The sequence below is a fragment of the Zalophus californianus genome, chromosome 5 (genome assembly GCF_009762305.2).
Source record: "Zalophus californianus isolate mZalCal1 chromosome 5, mZalCal1.pri.v2, whole genome shotgun sequence".
Lineage (NCBI taxonomy): Eukaryota > Metazoa > Chordata > Mammalia > Carnivora > Otariidae > Zalophus > Zalophus californianus.
In genome coordinates this window covers 1,686,483-1,708,343 of record NC_045599.1, presented here as the reverse complement: position 1 = coordinate 1,708,343, position 21,861 = coordinate 1,686,483, and the positions used below count along the sequence as shown (strand labels likewise).

Here is a 21,861-nt window from a genome sequence, read left to right as displayed (position 1 = left end):
ACCCCCTCTCAAAATCAATAAAATAGGTCACACCCCGACATCTAATAGTAAAACGTACGAGTCTCAAGAGACAAAGAGAAAATCCTGAAAGCAGCTCGGGAGAAGAGATATGTAACCTACAATGTAGAAAACATTAGATTGGCAACAGACCTATCCACAGAGACCTGGCAGGCCAGAAAGACTGCAAGATATCTTCAGAGCACTAAACGGAGAAAAATATGCACCAAGAATACTATATCCAGCTAGCTATCATTGAAAATAGAAGGATAGATAAAAAGCTTCCAGAACAAACAAAAACTAAAGGAATTTGCAAACACGAAACCAGCCCTCCAAGAAATATTGAGAGGGGTCCTCTAAGCAAAGAGAGAACCTAAAAGCAGCAAAGAGCAGAAACGAACACAGACAACAGACATTTAACAGTCACCTTACAGGTAATACAATGGCACTAAATTCATACCTTTCAATAGTTACCCTGAATGTAAATGGGCTCAATGCCCAATCAAAAGACACAGGCTATCAGATTGGATTAAAAAACAAGACCCATCCATATGCTGTCTGCAAGAGACTCATTTTACACCCAAAGACACCCCCAGATTGAAAGTGAGGGGGTGGAAAACCATTTACCATGCTAATGGACACCAAAGAAAGCTGGGGTGGCAATCCTTATATCAGACAAACTAGATTTTAAAACAAAGACTGTAATAAGAGATGAGGAAGGACACTATATCCTACTTAAAGGGTCTATCCAACAAAAGTATCTAACAATTGTAAATATCTATGCCCCGAACATGGGAGCAGCCAATTATATAAGGCAATTAATAACAAAAGCAAAGAAACACATTGACAACAATACAATAATAGTGGGGGACTTTAACACCCCCCTGACTGAAATGGACAGATCATCTAAGCAAAAGATCAACAAGGAAATAAAGACTTTAAATGACACACTGGACCAAATGGACTTCACAGACATATTCAGAACATTCCATCCCAAAGCAACGGAATACACATTCTTCTCTAGTGCCCATGGAACATTCTCCAGAATTGATCACATCCTAGGTCACAAATCAGGTCTCAACCGGTACCAAAAGATTGGGATCATTCCCTGCATATTTTCAGACCACAATGCTTTGAAACTAGAACTCAACCACAAGAGGAAAGTTGGAAAGAACTTCAAATACATGGAGGCTAAAGAGCATCCTACTAAAGAATGAATGGGTCAACCAAGAAATTAAAGAGAATTAAAAAAATTCATGGAAACCAATGAAAATGAAAACACAACTGTTCAAAATCTTTGGGATACAGCAAAGGCAGTCCTGAGAGGAAAGTATATAGCAATACAAGCCTTTCTCAAGAAACAAGAAAGGTCTCAAATACACAACCTAACCCCTACACCTAAAGGAGCTGGAGAAAGAACAACAAGAAAGCCTAAACCCAGCAGGAGAAGAGAAATCATAAGATCAGAGCAGAAATCAATGAACTAGAAACCAAAAGGAACAGTAGAACAGATCAACGAAAACTAGGAGCTGGTTCTTTGAAAGAATTAACAAGATTGATAAACCCCTGGCCAGACTTATCAAAAAGAAAAGAGAAATGACCCAAATCAACAAAATCATGAATGAAAGAGGAGAGATCACAAGCAACACCAAAGAAATACAAACAATTATAAGAACATATTATGAGCAACTCTATGCCAGCAAATTAGATAACCTGGAAGAAATGGTGCATTCCTAGAGAAGTATCAACTACCAAAATTGAACCAGGAAGAAATAGAAAACCTGAACAGATCTATAAGCACTAAGGAAATTGAAACAGTCATAAAAAATCTCCCAAGAAACAAAAGCCCAGGGCCAGATGGCTTCCCAGGGGAATTCTATCAGACATTTCAAGAAGAATTAATACCTATTCTCCTGAAACTGTTCCAAAAAATAGAAATGGAAGGGAAACTTCCAAACTCATTTTATGAGGCCAGCATTACCTTGATCCCAAAACCAGACAAAGACCCCATCAAAAAAGAGAATTACAGACCAATATCCTTGATGAACATGGATGCAAAAATTCTCACCAAAATACTAGCCAATAGGATCCAACAGTACATTAAAAGGATTATTCACCACGACCAAGTGGGATTTATCCCTGGGCTGCAAGGCTGGTTCAACATCCGCAAATCAATCAACGTGATACAATACATTAACAAAAGAAAGAACAAGAATCATATGATCCTCTCAATAGATGCAGAAAAAAGCATTTGACAAAGTACAACATCCTTTCTTGATCAAAACTCTTCAGAGTATAGGGATAGAGGGTACATACCTCAATATCATAAAAGCCATCTACGAAAAACCTACAGCGAATATCATTCTCAATGGGGAAAGGCTGAGAGCTTTTCCCCTAAGGTCAGGAACGCGGCAGGGATGTCCACTCTCACCACTGCTATTCAACATATTATTAGAAGTCCTAGCCACAGCAATCAGACAACAAAAAGAAATCAAAGGCATCCAAATCGGCAAAGAGGAAGTCAAACTCTCACTCTTTGCAGATGATATGATACTGTATGTGGAAAACCCAAAAGACTCCACCCCAAAAACTGCTAGAACTCATACAGGAATTCAGTAAAGTAGCAGGATATAAAATCAATGCACAGAAATCAGTGGCATTCCTATACACCAACAACAAGACAGAAGAGAGACAAATCAAGGAGTCGATCCCATTTACAATTGCACCCAAAACCATTAGATACCTAGGAATAAATCTAACCAAAGAGGCAAAGGATCTGTACTCAGAAAACTATAAAATACTCAGGAAAGAAATTGAAGAAGACACAAAGAAATGGAAAAAACGTTCCATGCTCATGGATTGGGAGAATCAACATTGTGAAGATGTCAATGCTACCTAGAGCAATCTACACATTCAATGCAATCCCCATCAAAATACCATCCACTTTTTTCAAAGAAATGGAACAAATAATCCTAAAATTTGTATGGAACCAGAAGAGACCCAGAATAGCCAGAGGAATACTGAAAAAGTAAAGCAAAGCTGGCGGCATCACAATTCCGGACTTCCAGCTCTATTACAAAGCTGTCATCATCAAGACAGTATGGTACTGGCACAAAAACAGACACATAGATCAATGGAACAGAATAGAGAGCCCAGAAATGGACCCTCAACTCTATGGTCAACTTATTTTTGACAAAGCAGGAAAGAATGTCCAATGGCAAAAAGACAGTCTCTTCAACAAATGGTGTTGGGAAAATTGGACAGGCCACATGCAGAAGAATGAAACTGACCATTTCCTTACACCACACACAAAAATAGACTCCAAATGGTTGAAAGACCTAAACGTGAGACAGGAGTCCCATCCAAATCCTAAAGGAGAACACAGGTAGCAACCTTTTCGACCTTAGCCGCAGCAACTTCTTCCTAGAAACATCGCCAAAGGCACGGGAAGCCAGGGCAAAAATGAACTATTGGGATTTCATCAAGATAAAAAGCTTCTGCACAGCAAAAGAAACAGTCCACAAAACCAAAAGACAACCGACAGAATGGGAGAAAATATTGCAAATGACATATCAGATAAAGGGCTAGTATCCAAAATCTATAAAGAACTTATCAAACTCAACACCCAAAGAACAAATAATCCAATCAAGAAATGGGCAGAAGACATGAACAGACATTTCTCCAAAGAAGACATCCAAATGGCCAACAGGCACATGAAAAAGTGCTCAACAATCGCTTGGCATCAGGGAAATCCAAATGAAACCTCAATGAGATACCACCTCACACCCGTCAGAATGGCTAAAATAACAAGTCAGGGAACGACAGATGTTGGCGGGGATGTGGAGAAAGGGGAACCCTCCTACACTGTTGGTGGGAATGCAAGCGGTGCAACCCCTCTGGAAAACAGTATGGAGGTTCCTCAAACAGTTGAAATTAGAGCTACCGTTCGATCCAGCAATTGCACTACTGGGTATTTACCACAAAGATACAAATGTAGGGACCCGAAGGGGTACGTGTACCCCAATGTTTTATAGCAGCAATGTCCACCATAGCCAAACTGTGGAAGAGAGGCCAAGATGCCCATCGACAGATGAATGGATAAAGAGAAGATGTGGTATATATACACAATGGAATATTATGCAGCCATCAAAAGGAATGAGATCTTGCCATTTGCAACGACGTGGATGGAACTGGAGGGTGTTATGCTGAGTGAAATAAGTCAATCAGAGAAAGACATGTATCACATGACCTCACTGATATGAGGAATTCTTAATCTCAGGAAACAAACTGAGTGTTACTGGAGTGGTCGGGGGTGGGAGGGATGGGGTGGCCTGGGTGATAGATATTGGGGAGGGTATGTGCTACGGTGAGCGCTGTGAATTGTGCAAGACTGTTGAATCACAGATCTGTACCTTCTGAAACAAATAACGCAACATATTTTAAGAAAAAAGAAAAAGAAGAAGATAATAGAAGAGGAAGAAAAGGGGGAGTATGTCAGAGGGGGGAGACGAACCATGAGAGATGATGGACTCTGAAAAACAAACTGAGGGTTCTAGAGGGGAGGGGGGTAGGGGGATGGGTTAGCCTGGGATGGGTATGGAGGAGGGCACGTTCTGCATGGAGCACTGGGTGTTATGAATAAACAATGAATCATGGAACACTGCACCAAAAACTAATGATGTAATATATGGTGATTAACATAACAATAAAAAATTAAAAAAAAAAAAAGGTGATATTGAAATATTGTCAAGACATGGACATTTTAAAGTCTTTGTTTTATAAAATTAATGCCATCAACAAAATAAAATGTTCATCTGCTTACCATTTTTGCACCTAAATTTGCTTATAATAACATAGTTAATGAATTTTGCTATGGTGCTAACTTTGTCACTTTACCCTAGGGCCTTTTTTCTCTTTCTTTTTAGTCAACTTTCTATTTATACCCACTATTTCCCTGACAGAGTGTTTTCGAAAGATATCAATACTAATGAGAATATATATATTCTTCGCTACATTTCACTTTACTGGCTCACCAAAGTTGTTCATGTATTTCATTATTGAGAGAGTAACAAATATCAAGAAGAAACATTTTAGAAACATCCATAGTTTTGTTCTCAAGTGTTTAGCGAGTGTCTGATACTCATTTCTTCAAATATTTAGCTTTGTTTTCCATTTATTTATCTGATGCATTTTTTTTTTTTAAGATTTTATTTATTTATTTGAGAGAGAGTGAGAGAGCAAGAGAGCATGAGCCGGCAGGGAGGAACAGAGGGAGAGGGAGAAGCAGATTCCTCACTGAGCAGGGAGCCCGATGCAGGGCTTGATCCCAGGACTCTGTGGTGACCTGAGCCGAAGACAGACACTCAACCAGTCGAGCCACCCAGGCGCCCCTTATCTGATGCATTTTAATCAGTCACTGTCTTAGGTTGGGTTCCCAAAGAAGTAAATCTTGAAAGAAGGATTTGAGTGTAAGGAGTTTATTTGGGAGAAGGAGATCCCAGAAAGCATGGTAAGGGATGGCAGAAGTGAGAAAAGGAAGAGAATGATCCAGTAAAGGAGGTGTCACCAAGCAGGTTCCTGCTATGAGCAAATGGAGCTCACTCCAGCTGGAGAGCTCAGGAGCTAGCATAGAATTTTTCTGAGTTGTTCCACTTGAGACACAGTAAATATTCTCCAACTCTTATCTGTCATCAGCAGACAAAAGTTACTGAGCTCTTCTGGCCTACCTATTTGCGGATCTAGAGAGCCCTCAGATGGAGGGCTACCGTGTATTAAGATGCAGTCTCCAAGGCTCAGGGACAAGGTTATGAAGAAGGTATGTGAACAGGGTCACTGCATCATCTGCTAAGGTCAACAGAGGGCTTCAGAATGCTTTGGACCATGTTTCTAAGGAAGAAAGAACAAGTATTTTTAACCAAAGCTATTACTGTTAAGTAAGTCCTGCAGAAGAGGGGTGCCTGGGTGGCTCAGTCGGTTAAGCGTCTGACTTTGGCTCAGATCAAGATCTCAGGGTCCTGGGATCCAGTCCCGCTTCAGGCTCCCTGCTTGGCAGGGAGTTTGCTTTTCCCTTTCCATCTGCTTATCCTCTTGCTTATGTGCTCGCTCGCTCTCAAATAAATAATTTTTTTTTAATCCTGCAGAAGAAGCTATTAATCTTTATCAAATTTAGAAAAAAATTTGTAAGGTCTTCATATTCTAGATGTAAATCTATACCTTAAATAAAAATATACCTTCTTTATGTATATATACATATATATATATACACACACATATATGCATCTATATGTCAATGATTTAATAGATCTGAATGTATCATTAGTATTTTTACCTGACAAAGAGTTTATACAAGGAGTGGAAGGATCAGCTCTGCCCTTTTCTTAGGTCTTATTTTGCTTACCCTGTTAGTGTTATCTTCAGTTTGGGGTTTCTTTGAAGAGATCTTTCTTAAGTCAGTTGTCTATTTTATGAGGGTTATTTACTTAAAAGTAGATAATATAATCCATACATCTACTTAACTAGGCACCATAAAATGCAACATTTTTGATCAAAGTAAAATGAATAACAGGGTGATGGCCAACTGTTCAGCCCTCCATGTTGTGGAATTCCCATTTTTCCTTCAAGATGCTTTGCTTGCTTACTGTGTATGAGATGTGACAGTTGATATTCAAACTTATTGAGGTTGCCAGTGTCAATTCCAGTGAAATATTAGTAAAGCTTAACATTTTCCTAATTCTTGGGGTAAAAATCAAATAAACTAGAAGTTCTCATATTTTACCCTGCTGGATCATTTCCTGCATCCCCTGTGGTATGTACACCCGAATTTGGAGACCACTAGACTGTAGGACAAAGTTCAGATGCCTTAGTTTGGCGCACACAGTCCTCCACCATCTGGCCCTTGCCTACCTCTCTAACCTAAGGTCTTGCTTTGTCTCGCCTTATACCCTGCATTTCCGTTATAATGAACTTTTTGGAGTTCCCTCAATTTATCATGTTGAATCATAATGTCAGAACTTTTGTTTATGCTATTGCTTCTTCCCAGAATGCTCTTTCTCTTTGGACTACCTGGGAAAACCTCCTCTCTGAAACTTTTTCTATCCTTTTCCACTCCCCAGGGAGCACTGAAAACATACTCTTTGGAACATTACTGTATTGTCAACCTTAACTTTTGTTGAACCTCTTTGCTAACATTCTTGGCTCCTCCTATAGATTATCATCTCCCTGAAATCAAAGATGTTGTCTAGTTTGTCTTTGTATCTTCAGCATATAGCCTCAAATAGGCACACAACCATGCTCATTGAATTAACTATGGGGTCATAGTCCTATTGTACATAGTCTTGATTAGCCAGCTCAGAGGATTGTGTTTAGGTCATGATGTCTCTTGAAGAAGTACTTGGAAACCTGATGTGTAGTCAGAGGAAAAGAATTCCAAACAATGTTATGAGAGCAACTGTAGCCTGGGACCAATGTATAGAGTAATAGGGAAGAAGGATTTGGTTTTAATATAAGGAAGAATTATCTAACTAGAGCTGCTTGAACACAGGATGAATGGCTTTGGGGTATGGTGAGGGTTTTTTGGGGTTTTTTTGTTTTGTTGTTTTGCCAGTGGAGATGTTGAAATAAAGCCTGGATGGATAACCTTCTTGAGCAGACTGAACAAGCGCTTAAAGCATCTGGAGTGATCATGGTAAATGGAGGAGAATTTAGCTGATCTTTCGATTGTAAACAATCAAGTTGTGACCTGAAATCATTTGGTATGTCGAGTGATAGGTCTAAACCTTAATAGATATTGTTTCAAAAAAAAAACAAAAACAAAAACAAAGCGGTGATGGTATTTTAAGTAAACAATTCCTCTGTAATTCAGAATGTCTGGATCTGGGTGAGACACCACCATAATGCTTCTTTGCCTTCTTATGAGCCAGGCTAAGCAAATCTTTGAGCATGTGCTAATGCTGTTTATTTTTCTTTGTGAATATACTCACAGACATTTAACTTGCTTCCTCTCTTCTGAGAGGTAGGATACTTTCACTCTGCCTAACCATGGATTTAAAATTTATAGTCTGAGAGTCCATAACAAAGTGATAGTGTCTCTAGAGTATTGGAGAAGTAGCAGGTACCTTAATCTAGATGTTCAGGGCTGCCTGAGACAGAATTCTAAAATAAAATATTGAATCAATTAAATTTAATTCAGGACATACATAATAAGCATATATCACAGGTTTAAATAACACTGTTGATAGTATACCATAATCTAATTTTAACACCTTTGAAAGGCATGAGTCTTATAATATGGAAACTGAGGTTCAGTGAGGTGGAAGGCACTTGGCTCAGTGGTGTACAACTAACTGGTTTCCGAACCTAGGCCACAATCCATCACATCTAATTCCTCTTCGATGGGTTTCTCCGTTTCATCACACTGCCTCCAAAGTATAGCGTGTGGTCCTGACCCTGAAGAACTTTTGCAGTCTCATGAAGGGATAAGACATATCCATAAAACAATTAGAGAACAACAGAAGTAAAATCAAGTGCAGTAAGTGCATTAGAGCTGAGGAGGAGTTTGGAAGGTCAACAAGGTGAGAAATCACAGGCTAAAGGATACGGAAATTTTTATTAAGAGCAACTTTGAAAATAGCTCTGAAAGATAATTAGGCTTACAAAATTTTTTCTTTGGTTCCTGAAGTGCATGTTGGCTTTGTCCACATTCACCCGTGCCTTTCCTTCTCTTTTACTTCTTTTTAGTTTTACTACTCTCTATTATACTGGCCAATGGGACGCAAGCATCTAATTGCAGCAAATTCTTATACATTCCAAGTGACCCCCACAAAAACAGGTTGCCATGGTAACCAAACAAAAAGGGACTAGAAAACACAAGCAAAGTATTTACTTAATGTCTGATGGGCTCTCTGCACGATTTTCATTAGACTTGTTGCTGGCTTTCTTTTAGGTTTGGGTGCCAGTCACTGCTTATTTTTTTAAACTGTTAAAAAAACGAAAACTTTATCAGGCCCTTTCGTATAGAAAATTGTATCAAGCTGTGAAGTCACAGCAACTGATTTTTTAAATATATGAATCTTATTTAGAAATGTTGATTTATTACATAGAATTAACCCAGAAGCTTGCAACTCTTGCCAATGGCATTCGAGAGAACAGCAGGGCCATTTGATGATAGTTAAGAGTTGTTTAAGAATGCTACAAAAAAGGGAGGCTCATAGTAGCTTTAAAAATAATTTTGTTAAAGATCCTGTTTATTTTTGCCGCCACATCAATAATAAAAGTCTACACTAATCAGTTGGCATAGATACTTCATTGCTAATTATTTTACATACAAAGTCCAATTAATAGACTATATAATTAATACAATCTACTGTGTTCTAGCTAGTTTTAATCTTTTGGTGAAGAAAGATTTTGACAATGAGACACAAAGTCCTTTAGGCTCATAAAATATGTCTGACATTTTTTGAATTGGGGAGGAGGACCCACTCCCTTCATCCCTACTATTGTCTTGGTACCTTTTTGAAGTGCTAAAACATGAGATTTCAGAGACAGTCTAGGAAGATGGCATCTGTAGCTATGGCAAGCTCTGAAGGTGTAGACAAATACACTGCGTGTCACTAGGTGGTAGGTTTGCTTGGGATCTTGGCGTAACAGACTCTTGTAAGAAAAGATAATTAGAAGCTGCATGCAGTAAATAGCTTCAGCTGACACTTGCTTTTAAGAATCACACTCACATATATCTTGCAAAAAAGTGATTCTACAACATCAGTGACATTTGTAGGAGTAGAAAACAAAGCTGGATGCTTGTTTGGAAGCCTAGTTAGGCAGGGGGAAAAGTTACTCCATAAAGGCATAGGTCTTCTATGCAGTGTTGCTGCTCTGTGATACAGGTCCACCCACTTGCATATACAGAATTTGCAATTTGCTGTATTGTACTAAAATGCCTTTTTTTGCATCTTTCTATGTTAATTCTCTTAGTCTAGCAGCTGAGTGTGGGGTTCTTAAAGCAAGATTCTCCTTCAATGAAGGGATTTGTCTCTTTGGAATAGAGTCAGTTCAATGCCAAGTTGATTCTACTCTTGGGTCACAAGAGAAAAAGGTAAGAAAATATAATGCAATTTTTTCCATATAAGGAACACTTGTTTGTAACAACAGTGACAAAATACATAGGAGAATGTTCATTATGTATGTCTGTATTAATGCCTCACATGTGATCTATCCTGTTTTTGTACTTTGGGATGTCTATCTAATCATTCTTCTTTTTGAATTGGGCTGTTTATGTGGAAGGTGTTAATGTGGGCTTCACCAGTATCATTGCTACATTGTATCCATACAGGAAGGTTAGAGCCAGTTAGCCAACGGCTAATTCCTATCTGAAGTATTTCTGTGTTGCAGTCTCTACTTCAGTCATTCTTTGGAAAGGAGGTGGTAGGTTTGAGTGAGGATCCAATGAGAACACACAGCGTTGAGTTCTGGCCTAAAGGTGCGCTGGGGCAGATTCTGCTCCGAGGGCAGCGTTGGTAGGTATACCCCTATCCGGAAGTTCGTGCATACGATCCCCAGGACGTGTACAGAAAAGGCCGGGCCTTAAGGGCCTGAAGTCAACATCAGAAGAATCCTGTGAAGAGTTCTTTGCTGAAGTTAGGGAGATTAGGAGTATAACTTTGTCCTTTGTTTCCAGTGAAAAATGTAGGCTGGAGAAAAGAAAGGATTTCTTCTAAATTCAGCAGCACTTAAATACTTGGTTTCCTAACTTATGAAATGATTGCTATTGACTTTTTCTTGTTTAACTAGAATTTATTCATTGTTCCATCTCTGTCTAGTGAGCAAAATGCTAATGACTTTTCCTGGGTGTAGTCTTAATTAATAGTCTCAATTATCTGAAACATTTATTCAGAGTCTTCAGTAAGTGGCCTAAGGATAATTTAAAAAATTACTCCCCTCCCCCAAACAACAAACCACCACCATCTCCACTTCCACAGTGGCCTTTCCTTGAGTGCATAAAGGATCTAGTAAAACAACATCAGCTGCTTTCCATTTTTTTTTTTTTTTAGTTTGTTAGCCAGAGTCTGCTGAGGCTCCTCAGTAATTCCCTTAAGTATCCAAAGGAATCCCTCTCTCTCTTCGGCTGCCTCTCTCCCACAGGGCCCATTACCTCTACTAGCCTGCCGTAGAGAGGACATCCGTGACATGGTCTAACTTCTCTGAAGTCAAGGATGCCTTCAAAAGCAAAGTCTGGGTGGCTGGGGGAGGGGAGCAGGGCAGGGCACAGCAGGGAGGAGGGAAGGAATGATAAACAAAGGGACAGCTGGGGATTGGCCCATTCTTTCTGGGCATTTTGTGGAGCCTCTTTAGAGGCAGTGAAGAACGTAAAATCTAGAGGCATCTTTTAAAAACTGCTTGATAAATTTGTGACGACTTTTTTTTTTTAAGATTTACTTATTTATTTGAGAGAGACGGGAGTGGGGGTGGGAGGGACCGAGGGAGAGGGAGAGAGAGAATCCCAAGCAGACTCCCCACTGAGCGCAGAGCCCTGGCTCGGGGCTTGAGCTCACCATTCTGAGATCATGACTGAGCCACCCAGGTGCCCCTAAGTTTCTGACTTCTTAAGCTGATCTACATAAGGAATAAAGATGAGAGAAATAATGCAAGCCAGGTGGCTAGGTATGAACCTAATCCAGTTTTCATGTAAGTTTGTAATAGTTTTGAAGGGATCCTTGCATTCTCTGTTTAGAAATATACCAGAGGAACTAAAATGGGTAAGTTCTAACATCTCATGGGTGTAGTTCCCTGGAGCAAGATCTAAATACCCTCAAATGCTACCCCAGTTAGAGGAGTGTGAGCTTTACAGATACCAGTTCCAACAAGAAGCCATAGATTTTTTTTTAAATTTAAGTTTACACCTTAAATAGCGTTGGGTGAAGTATGATCAAGGAGGAGGGAAATTATGGAGAGAGAAGACGGGAGATTTTTTTCTTGATTGAGTAATTTGAATTTCATTTTTCAAAAATTAGCCAGTAGTTTCTCTTAGTAGCATGTTACACAGATATTTAGTTTCTCTTAGGGAATTGAGGGCAAAATTCCACTTCCAAAGAATAAAAGATTGAGGATCAATTAACTTTCCTATTAAAAAAAAAAACAAAACTCTTTTTCTGAGTATAAAAACAATCCATATCCATTATAAAAAATTAGGGAGAAGAAATGAATTCCACATTACATAAAAATTATAATAATTTGCAAAACCTTCTGTAGTTGCTTACCAACGTTAGAAGATGAGGGACAATGAGGGAGAAACCTTCTTTTATGTGGCTGCAAAGGAAAAAGAAAAAAGATTTTTAGGCTAGAGGCTCTGTGGGACCCCTTACCTTCTCTCTAGTGCCCAAGAACCACTGTCCTTGAATCTTATTCACCATAAACCCCTTAATATATGTGAGCAACAGGACTGTGTGGGAGTCAACTTGGGGCTGCCGTTCTAAAGAAGTCTCCTCCAGGGACAGCTGTCCAGCACCAGCTGCTGACTTGGCAACCAGATATAAAGCCCTGGGGAAGACCTCTGTTCAGGGACCAGATAGACAACGTGGGCCTCAGAGAGTTCCCTCCACAAAAACCATCCCTCTTTAACCTGGATCGAAATGAGTTCTCAGGGCTTACTCTCTAGTTGGGAGATCCCCAAGGTTAGCACTCTGGAATAGTTAAGAATCACTTCCATGTGGGTTGAATTCCATTTTGGATATGTGTGTGCATCGTGTGCTTTGGACTTTATCCCCCAACAAAATGACAGTTTTCCAAAGTTAGCCGACATGGGGAGATATCCTGTACTCTTTGGCGTGTTGGTATTTTTTTTTTAAAGATTTTATTTATTCCTTTGAGACACAGAGAGAGAGAGAGAGCATGAGCAGGGGGGAGGCAAAGGGAGAGGGAGAAGCAGGCTCCCCGCTGAGCCAGGAGCCCAATGTGGGGCTCCATCTTTGGACCCTGGGATCATGACCTGAGCTGAAGGCAGACGCTTAACCATCTGAGCCACCCAGGCGCCCCGGCTTGTTGGTATTTTTGATTCAGGAGTGGAAAAATGGTTTTGAGGGAGCTGAAGAAATGAAAATTGTTTTTGTACATGTTGACTTGTAGTGAGTGGCCAAGCAAAATGTTGGGTGTTCCTGGAAGGCTGAGGTTGTCATGACCGTGGCCTGGCTCTGCAGACTGTCACCAGGATTTAAGGGTTAGGAGTCTGGGAGGCAGTGGTACTGGTTCATGTTGGTGGCAAGTTCGGGTGACAGTGGGACTATAATTTTGGGCTATTCTTCCAGGTTGATGTGTGGGCATACCGTATATTGGTGAATAATTCAGAAATCCAGGGGTCTTCAGTGAATTGAAAAATAATTATGGAAATCCTGACTGGCTGGTTGCTTTTATGTTTCTTCTCAGACACCTTTAGAAGGAAAAATGGGAGTTGTGCCCTCCTTTTCTTCCCCCTTTCGTTTGCCCCAGTTAGAGGAGGAGGGGCTGCGGGATTGGTTTAGTCATCATACCTTCATAATTTCGTTGCAGTTCAAGATGTTCTTTTATGAGAATTAGCAGCACGGGGCTGTAATGTGACATCTGCTTTGCATGATCAAAATAGTCTTCTGCTGAGCGAAAATGTCTCTTTAATGCTTTGGGGGTGACCCTCGAGACAATGCTTTCTCTGCTTCTGTACGGTCCATGAGAAAATAGAAGGGCGCTAAGAAAGCTTTTCAACAGAAGTAAACCTCAGAACACTTGGAAACAAACTGCCCGTCCCCTTTCCCACCCAAAACGTCTTCCGTGAGCCTGCCCCACAGCCAGAGGGAGAAGGAGGTGTAACTGCACATTTATCTGCAGGTTGGAAGCTGGAGAGAGGATTGAGGTGCAGGTGAACTCTGCACTGTGATTTCATATTGCAGTGGCTGCATCTGTCCCACCTGTTGCTGGCATGATTGGAGCATTAGCCCTGGCTCAGCCTCAGCACCATTGCTAACTCTGCTTAACATCACCCCGGGGGAGGCTTTATCGGAAGCCCAGTCACTTTGCCTCGGCAATGGTGTACATTGGCGCCCCATTCAGCCCTTTTTTCTGACATTAGCACATTTGAATGGGCCACCAGTGAAGCCATTCAGTGAGAACATGCAACCGGGGTTTCTGGGTGGCCTGGGGCTGAGCTGAGAATTCTCGTTAATGGACTGCTAGACTTAGCCTATTGAGGTACATGAACTCAGTGACCAAAGAAAAGTGAGACAAAGATGTCCCTCACGGGAACATGTAGGTCAGAAGTGGACAAAAGCAGACATGGACCAGTCAGAGCTATTTGATTACTGAGCTGAAAAGGGAACACGGATCCCCGTGGGGGGGCAGTGCGACTGATTTGACAGAAATCTCAAAAATGCCCGCACACTCTGAGAGCGAGGCATTTACCAGAATTGCAGGTGGTGTGTGAAGTTATTTTAAAAATGTTTTTTTCCTTCCACTTGTCTTTGTGGTAATTTCCTGTTTGGTAGTACTTAGAAAAGGCTCCCAATAACTAGAAAGAAAAGAAAGGGTCACCAAATTGAACTGGAAAAAGCATTCTTAAAAGGGAAAGGTGATCACGGGCAACATTCCCCCTACTACTGGTGCTCAGGTTCAGGCTCTTAAGGGACGAGAAAATTTGCTTTGGGAACCAGAACTTTTACATGTGTAGGCTTATAACTTTAATACATGAGCGTAATTTCAAAACCTTTAACCCTAAGACAGGATAAAAAACATAAGTTTTTGAAGTTTTGCAAAAAGATAAAGGAAAAGAACAAGTGAAAAAGGTTAAGGGATCATTTTAGATCAACGTGGTCAATAACAGCATGCCTCATTATGATTGACCCCACACTGTAGCTTCTTGCTGTGTAAGTTTCTGTAGGAGAGACATTGGTCCCTCAAACTTAAATATGTGATCTATGCAAATATCTAGAGATCTAATACTCAGATGCTCATGAAATTTGAAAAGTGTTCTGTAATTTTTCAAAATGACATTTTAATAACAGTATGAACAATTCATGACAAACCAGGCTTACTTATTAAAACTTGATTAAAAATTTTACAGCTTCTTGGGAGGGGGGTTGAGGGATGGGGTAACTGGGTGATGGACATTGGGGAGGGTATGTGATGTAATGAGCACTGGGTATTATAAAAGACTGATGAATCACAGACCTGTATCCCTGAAACAAATAACGTAGTATATGTTAATTAATTGAATTTAAATAAAAAAATAAACTTAAGAAAATTTTACAACTTCTTGAGATAGCAAGATATTTTAAAATGTTCCAGATTTTGGTTTTATAAGATTTTGGGAACCTAAAAATACTTGTAATCCTGTTCTGTAAAAGGAACTGAGAAGAAAGTGTGCTTTTTATTGTGTCATAATATAATGCAACTATTTTTACGAGGAACGTATTCAATTTTAAAAGTGTGACTGAAGGAAAAGGAAGAGGCACATCTTAACAAGAGAGTCATATCCATTTATGTTGAAACAGAATCTTACGAGGGAGACCACTTCAGGGTCCATTATAGTCTGTCGTATCCGTACTGTGATTGAGATCAACAGAGGCTTTGTGGGTTGCCAAAGGCCTACCTGCCTGGACTTAAAAGTAACACTTTATCTCGTTATGTTTTATCTAGAATTGCTTCATTAGAGTGGGAATTAGTCTTTCTTTGTTAGGGCTAGAATCTTTAAATTTAGATGTTCTACCTCATGTTGAATTTACTAAAGGTAAAATTGATTTACATGTTATCTATCATTGTTGTGATACTTTCATTAAATGTTTTCCCAACATTTTAAACCTGTAGTAAAAGTTAACAAGAATAATATCAAAATTTTGACTACCCTGAAAAAAAAACCTTTGATAACCATTCAGCTTTTCTCATTTTAGCATTTTTTTTTTAAAGATTTTGTCTATTTATTTGTCAGAGAGAGAGAGAGATTGAGTACAAGCGGGGTGGGGGGAGCGGCAGGCAGAGGGAGAAGCAGGCTTCCCACGGAGCAGGGAGCCCGATGCGGGGCTCGATCCCAGGACCCTGGGACCATGACCTGAGCTGAAGGCAGACGCTTAACTGACTGAGCCACCCAGGCATCCCTCGTTTTAGCATTTTAAAAATCAATTCCTGAGGTTCCTGGGTGGCTCTTGAGCATCAGACTCTTGGTTTCAGCTCAGGTCATGATCTCATGGGTTATAGGATCGAGCCCCATGGTAGGCTGCCTGCTTGAAGATTCTCTCCCTCTGCCTTTCCCCCCACTTGTGTGCACACTCTTTCTCTCTCTGTCTCTCTAAAATAAATAAATAAATCTTTAAAAAAATCAATTCCCTTTCTTTCTACCTTCGTGATAAGAAATCCTTAGCTTTCTTTTGTTATATGCTGTCTAGTCCACTTCTACTATTTCTCCTTTAGGGTACTTCAATTACATGGTAGAACAATTTTATCTATTTATGTTATTCAGAGCAACTTGCCTTTGGAAAACTTCAGTGTGAGTCCACAGTTGCTTTCTAGTGAAGGGGTCCAGAATACACCACCCCCAGATATGTCCCATTGGCATAAGGGTTATTTTTGAGCTGAAGGCAATTGAGAAAGACATAGGAAAAGTCCTCCCCATTTCTGACTAAAAGCAGGGCAGAAATTTCCATTTGTAAAGGTGTTCCCACGTCCTGTACCAGGAAGAGCAGAGATAGCACAAAGATGAGTCTGCCTGACAAACCTTACTGACAGCCACCTTCCCACAATTTATCGTTCCTAGGAGCCCTGGCCTAGCGATTTCTCCCCAGTTCATCACTCTTGGTAAAATAATATATAAGCCTCCCCCCAAATGCAGTCTAACCACTTCTTTTGATTTTCACTTCTTTTCTGTGATGTCCCCATGCATGATGTTAATATTAATATCAGTACACTTTGTGTGCCTTTTTCCTGTTAATCTGCCTTTTATCTGTTTAATCTGAAGGGCTCCATGTTCTGATTCTGAGAAAGTAGAGGAAAATTTTTTCTTCCTTACATGAAGTAATCACTGAATTATCCTTCCTTTTGCTCCACTGAGGCTTATTGCTTTTTCTCCTTTGGTTTCCAACTCTTTAGCATATTGTTCTTTGATGTTGTCTTACCCAACAGGGTTTTTCAATCTCATTTGCATTATTCTTTTCAGTTAAAAATTTAAAGTCTCAGCTGCCTCACTGTTAGTTAGAAATGGCTTGGCAATGAGTGGAAATGGTCCCACTATAACATCACCTTTGTTATTTATTTGGAGGGCATGTCTTAGGTTTAGTTAGAAGAAATGGAAATTTGTAAAATTTGAAGCCATCTTTTCTAGAAGCAGTTAATCTTTGGGTTCTCTTTTCAAGGACAGTGGCCTTAAATACCTAAATTTTGTTTGAAGATACTGTCAAAACAAAGTTGGAATATTTCAGTCCATTACTATCTGCTGAAATTTCAAAGCTTTCTCGTACAAATTAACGGAAATAGGGGTTAATTTGGATTTCCATTAATTTATTTTATTTTTCTACCCACGAAACTGCTGGGTTTGGATTTATTACTATATTAATAATATTAGTTTCCATTTAGCCAATGATACTATGTATGAGGGAACTGTGTTAAGCATTTGACATGCCTTCTCTTACTGAATCCTCATAACAACCTATGAATTAAGCACTTTATTATCTCTTTCTGACAGACAGGAAAACTTGAACATTGAGAGAGAGGTTAAGTGACTTGGCCGTGGTTACCTGGCTATTAGTGGGGAAATTGGAGAGTTTTTGGAAGTAGTCTAGTCCTGATTCCTTTGAAGAAGCAAGTGCCTAATTAGTAATTATATCTTATTGTGAGTATCCTTTCTTTTTATATTTTATTGATGATCCATGGTGCCTTCCCAGCAGTTCAAGGCCTCTAAGGGCACAGCCAAGGGCAGGGAAACGAAACCTAGATATGTCAGACCACCGGGGTTGTAGCCAAGACTCATGACCGGAGGGGCTATCGTGGTTGAAGGACTGTGGGACATGCTCAGCATCCAACCAGCACCTGGGTATATTTTTATCAGGAACGTGGTTTTCAACATTGGCAGCTGGCTGGATAGATGTGCTATAAAATGCTCATGTTCTCATATTCTTATTATGCTTGCTGATTCTGATTTCCCCTCTTACACATCTCCATTTCTTTTATCATTCAAATGGTCTGCCTTCTGATTTGGTTTCTCTGGCGCACAAATGAAAATATTTTCTGAATTGCGAAAGCCCAAATGATCAATAATGCACTTTAACCGTTATGTTTGTGCTGTTCAGGCAATTATTAGTGCTGTGAAATCTCACCCAAACTTCTGGTTTAGTCACCTTTATAGTTTTACCAACTGAAGAAAGAGCAACATTAGGTGTAATTATTCATTTTGATAAATTGAAGCACCAATCGATCACATTTTATATTAACAACAGATGAGGTTCAGGACTCACTATCCCCAAACAGTACTGTGGCATATTGACTATTTTAAGCTGAAGGAATTTGAGAAACAGCATGTGAAGGAGGGACTTTCTGATCTTCCCCTGAAGCAGGTCGTGAAACCTTCATGTGAGAGGTGACTTCCCTATACCTAAAGGAAAGGAGCATCCTTCTTTCTCAAGATGAGGGGACACAGAGAAGGAGCTGAATGAACAGGCCTTTGCTAAGCTTCCCCCAGTTTACTACACTTACCCCATGTCCTTTGTCCCATCATATTTTCCCACAATTTTCCACTCTTCATCAAACCTAATATAAAAATTCTCAGGTTTATTTCTTTGGGTCTTCAGTTCCTTATAAGGCTCCTGTGTCATGTAAAGTGTATATTAAATAAATATGTATGCTTTTCTCTTGTTAATCTGTCTCTTGTTAGAGCAGTCCCAGAAGGATAGAGGAAAAAGATATTTTTTTCTCTCCTATGCAAGCTACACAAAGGTGTTACAAATGATCTGAGATTGCTCAAGAAGTAGGAGGATGAGCACTGATCCTAGAAGAAGGCAGACATGTTAGAATACACACCTACCTCCCTCTGGTTACTCCAGAGTAACCTCCAGGCTACTCCAAAGCTGGTAGAAAGTTGGCAGCAATAGCTGGTGTCATTTCCCTAAGGAGAAACACAGAACATAAACTTTTTACCATCACCATGGGAATTTTAAAAAATATTGAGGTCTAGGTCCCACTCCAGACCAACAAAATAAAAATACCCAAGATTTTTTTAAAAGCTCTCCAGGTGATTCCAATGTGTAGCCAAGATTGAGAAGTCCTGATCTAGCATAATATACAGGTGAAATAGTACCATGAATAACCAGGTATAACTAGGTTCTTTAGGAGATACAGAAATTAGGGTTAAGCCCTGATCGCTGCCTTTAAGGAAATTTTCATTTGGTTGAAGACACTCTTGCCACAAAAATGGTCACTCACGATATAATGCAGTCACTCCTTGTTAGTAAGTGAGGTCAGAGTTTTAGTAGAGGGTGCTTACCAGAGTGTGCAGCATGTAATGGAGGCTAAGTACCCTCTAAATCCTATCCTCATTCCATCAGGTAATCATAATAGTGCCTTCCCGTGTGCCAGACTTTTTTTTTTATAAACTTATAGACTTTTTTATAAATCTTCTCAGCTGCATACCAGTTAGATACTATTCTCATTTCACTGCAGAAACCTAGAGCTTGGAGCCCTTCCTTGCCTAAGATCTGAGAGACAGGCATTGAATGTTGGTCTGTCGGTAACCGACATCCATTCTCTCTAACCATTAAGTTATACTATTTGGTCTTGGTAGGTGCACGGTCAGTAGTTAGGAAAAGCTGCATGCCATAAAATAGTAAACATTTTAATATCTTTAGATTTTTTATTTTTTAAACTGTATATTTTGAAAAACTCCAAACCACAGTAAAGTTGGAAGAATAATACATTGAATGCTGTGTACCTTTTATCTTTATTAACTATTAACATTTTACTCTGCTTTATTTTGCTCTTGATTTATTTACAGGAATACCCCATTTTATTGTGCTTCATTTTATTGTACTTTGCAGATACTGTTTTGTTTTTTACAAATCGAAGGTTCATGGCAACCCTGCATCGAGCAAGTTTGTTGACACCATCTTCCCAACAGCATTTGCTCACTTTGTGTCTCTGTGTCATATTTTGGGGATTTTCACAATGTCTCAAACTCATTATTATTATGATTTTTTTTAAGATTTTATTCATTTGAGACAGAGATACAGAGAGAGAGAGCATGAGCAGGGGGAGAGGCAGAGGGAGAGGGAGAAGCAGGCTACCCGCTGAGCCAGGAGCCCGATGTGGGGCTCGATCCCAGGACCCTGGGATCATGACCTGAGCTGAAGGCAGACGTTTAACCAACTGAGCCACCCAGGCATCCCTTGTTGAACCATTTAAAAGAAAGTTGCAGATATGTGATAATTCACCCATGAACACTTTAGCATGAACTGTCTGAGAATAAGGACAATCTCCCATATCACCACTATACTATTCACACCTAAGAAAATTAACACTAATTCAATTTTTTCATCAAATGTACATCCCCATTTTATAAAGGGTGCCTTTTAGTTATGGGGCGCCTGGGTGGCTCAGTCAGTTGAGCATCCAACTCTGGGTCTTGGCTCAGGTCTTGATCTCAGGAACCTGAGTTCAGGCCCCACGTTGGAGCCTACTTAAAAAAAAAATTTCCCCAGTTATACCAAATATGTCCATTTAGTTGCTTTTGTTGAGGCAAGACTCAAGCAAGGTTTATTAGTTTCATTTGGTTGTGATGTGTAGAGGCTTTAAAACTAAGTAGTCTCTTCTGTTTCTGATACTGACTCTATTTTGAAGATCTAGGTCAATTGCTTTTTTAAACGTCTCCCTTTCTTGGATTTATCTCATTGTTTTCTCATGACTGGATTCAGGTTAAACATTCTTGGCAAGAATACTGCATAGGTGATGGACATTTCTTATTGGATCCATCAAGAGGTATATAAACGGTTGTCCCATTATTGATGGTGCTAAGTTTGATCATTTGGTTACAGTGGTGATGGCACTCCTAATTTCCCCATTGTAAAGTTAACCTGTGCGGACATATTTTTAAACCAATAAACCCAGTGATTTTAGCATCCATTAGTGATTCTTACATAGTGGGTTAAGAAATGGTGATTTTTTTTTTTCAGTTCTGTCATTTTCTTAATATTTATTAACTGTTGTATTAGCTGTATGGCTCAGGCTTAAATAGCAGAAAGCATGCATTTTTCTCACAGTTCAGGAGGCTAGAAGTCCAAGATCAAAGTGTCATCAGGGTTGGATTTTGGCGAGGCCTCTCTTCTTGGCTTGTAGACACCTGACTTCTCAGTGTCTTCATATGGCCTCTTTTGTATGGTGTGTGGAAAGAGAGAACCTTGGTGTTTCTTTTCATATAAGGACACCAGTTCTACAGGATTCCAGCCCTACCCTTATGACCTCATTTAACCTTAATTACTTCCCTAAAGGCCCCATCTCCAAATATAGTCACATTTGGAGTTAGGGCTTCAGCATATGAATTTTGGGTGGGACACAATTCAATCCATAACAATTGGTATTCTTCTGTAAAGTAGAGCTTTTCCTCTTTTATTTTTCCCTTTCTGTCCTCTTCTCTCTTCTCTCCCCCCACTTTCTTATTCTTGAGTTTCACTATGGACTCATGCATTTATTTTTCATTTAATGTATTATTTCTGTCATTCATTTTGATGCTCAAAGTGGGATATGGCCGCAAACCAACACCAGTATTCTTTTGACATGTCTCTATTGGTGTTTAAGCATTTCCTTGCTTCCCTTGAAGAACAAGATGTTCAAGGCTATGAATCAGTCATTTCTCCAAGGAAACTTGGTTTCTTTTAG

General features: G+C 39.7%; 2 long non-coding RNA genes across 7 annotated transcripts in view; one reads left to right on the top strand and one right to left on the bottom strand.

The window, feature by feature from the left end:
- The window catches only part of LOC118356984, a 56,300-nt gene extending 34,911 nt beyond the window's left edge, over positions 1-21,389 (bottom strand). The window contains exons 1-4 of one of the 2 annotated variants that reach the window (XR_004820072.1): positions 21,244-21,389; positions 19,019-19,099; positions 12,249-12,297; positions 9,374-9,643 (exon numbers count right to left, since the gene is read on the bottom strand). This is a non-coding gene — a long non-coding RNA (uncharacterized LOC118356984). Of the gene's footprint in view, positions 1-9,373; positions 9,644-12,248; positions 12,298-19,018; positions 19,100-21,243 lie in introns of those variants that run through there. The other variant, XR_004820071.1, reaches the window with a different exon arrangement.
- LOC118356983 overlaps positions 1-21,861 on the top strand; it is a 77,395-nt gene that overhangs the window by 14,760 nt on the left and 40,774 nt on the right. For 3 of the 5 annotated variants that reach the window (XR_004820066.1, XR_004820068.1, XR_004820070.1), the window contains one exon: positions 9,967-10,087. The exons of 1 other annotated variant lie outside the window; for it this stretch is intronic. This is a non-coding gene — a long non-coding RNA (uncharacterized LOC118356983). Of the gene's footprint in view, positions 1-7,235; positions 7,682-9,966; positions 10,088-21,861 lie in introns of those variants that run through there. One more of the 5 variants, XR_004820069.1, reaches the window with a different exon arrangement.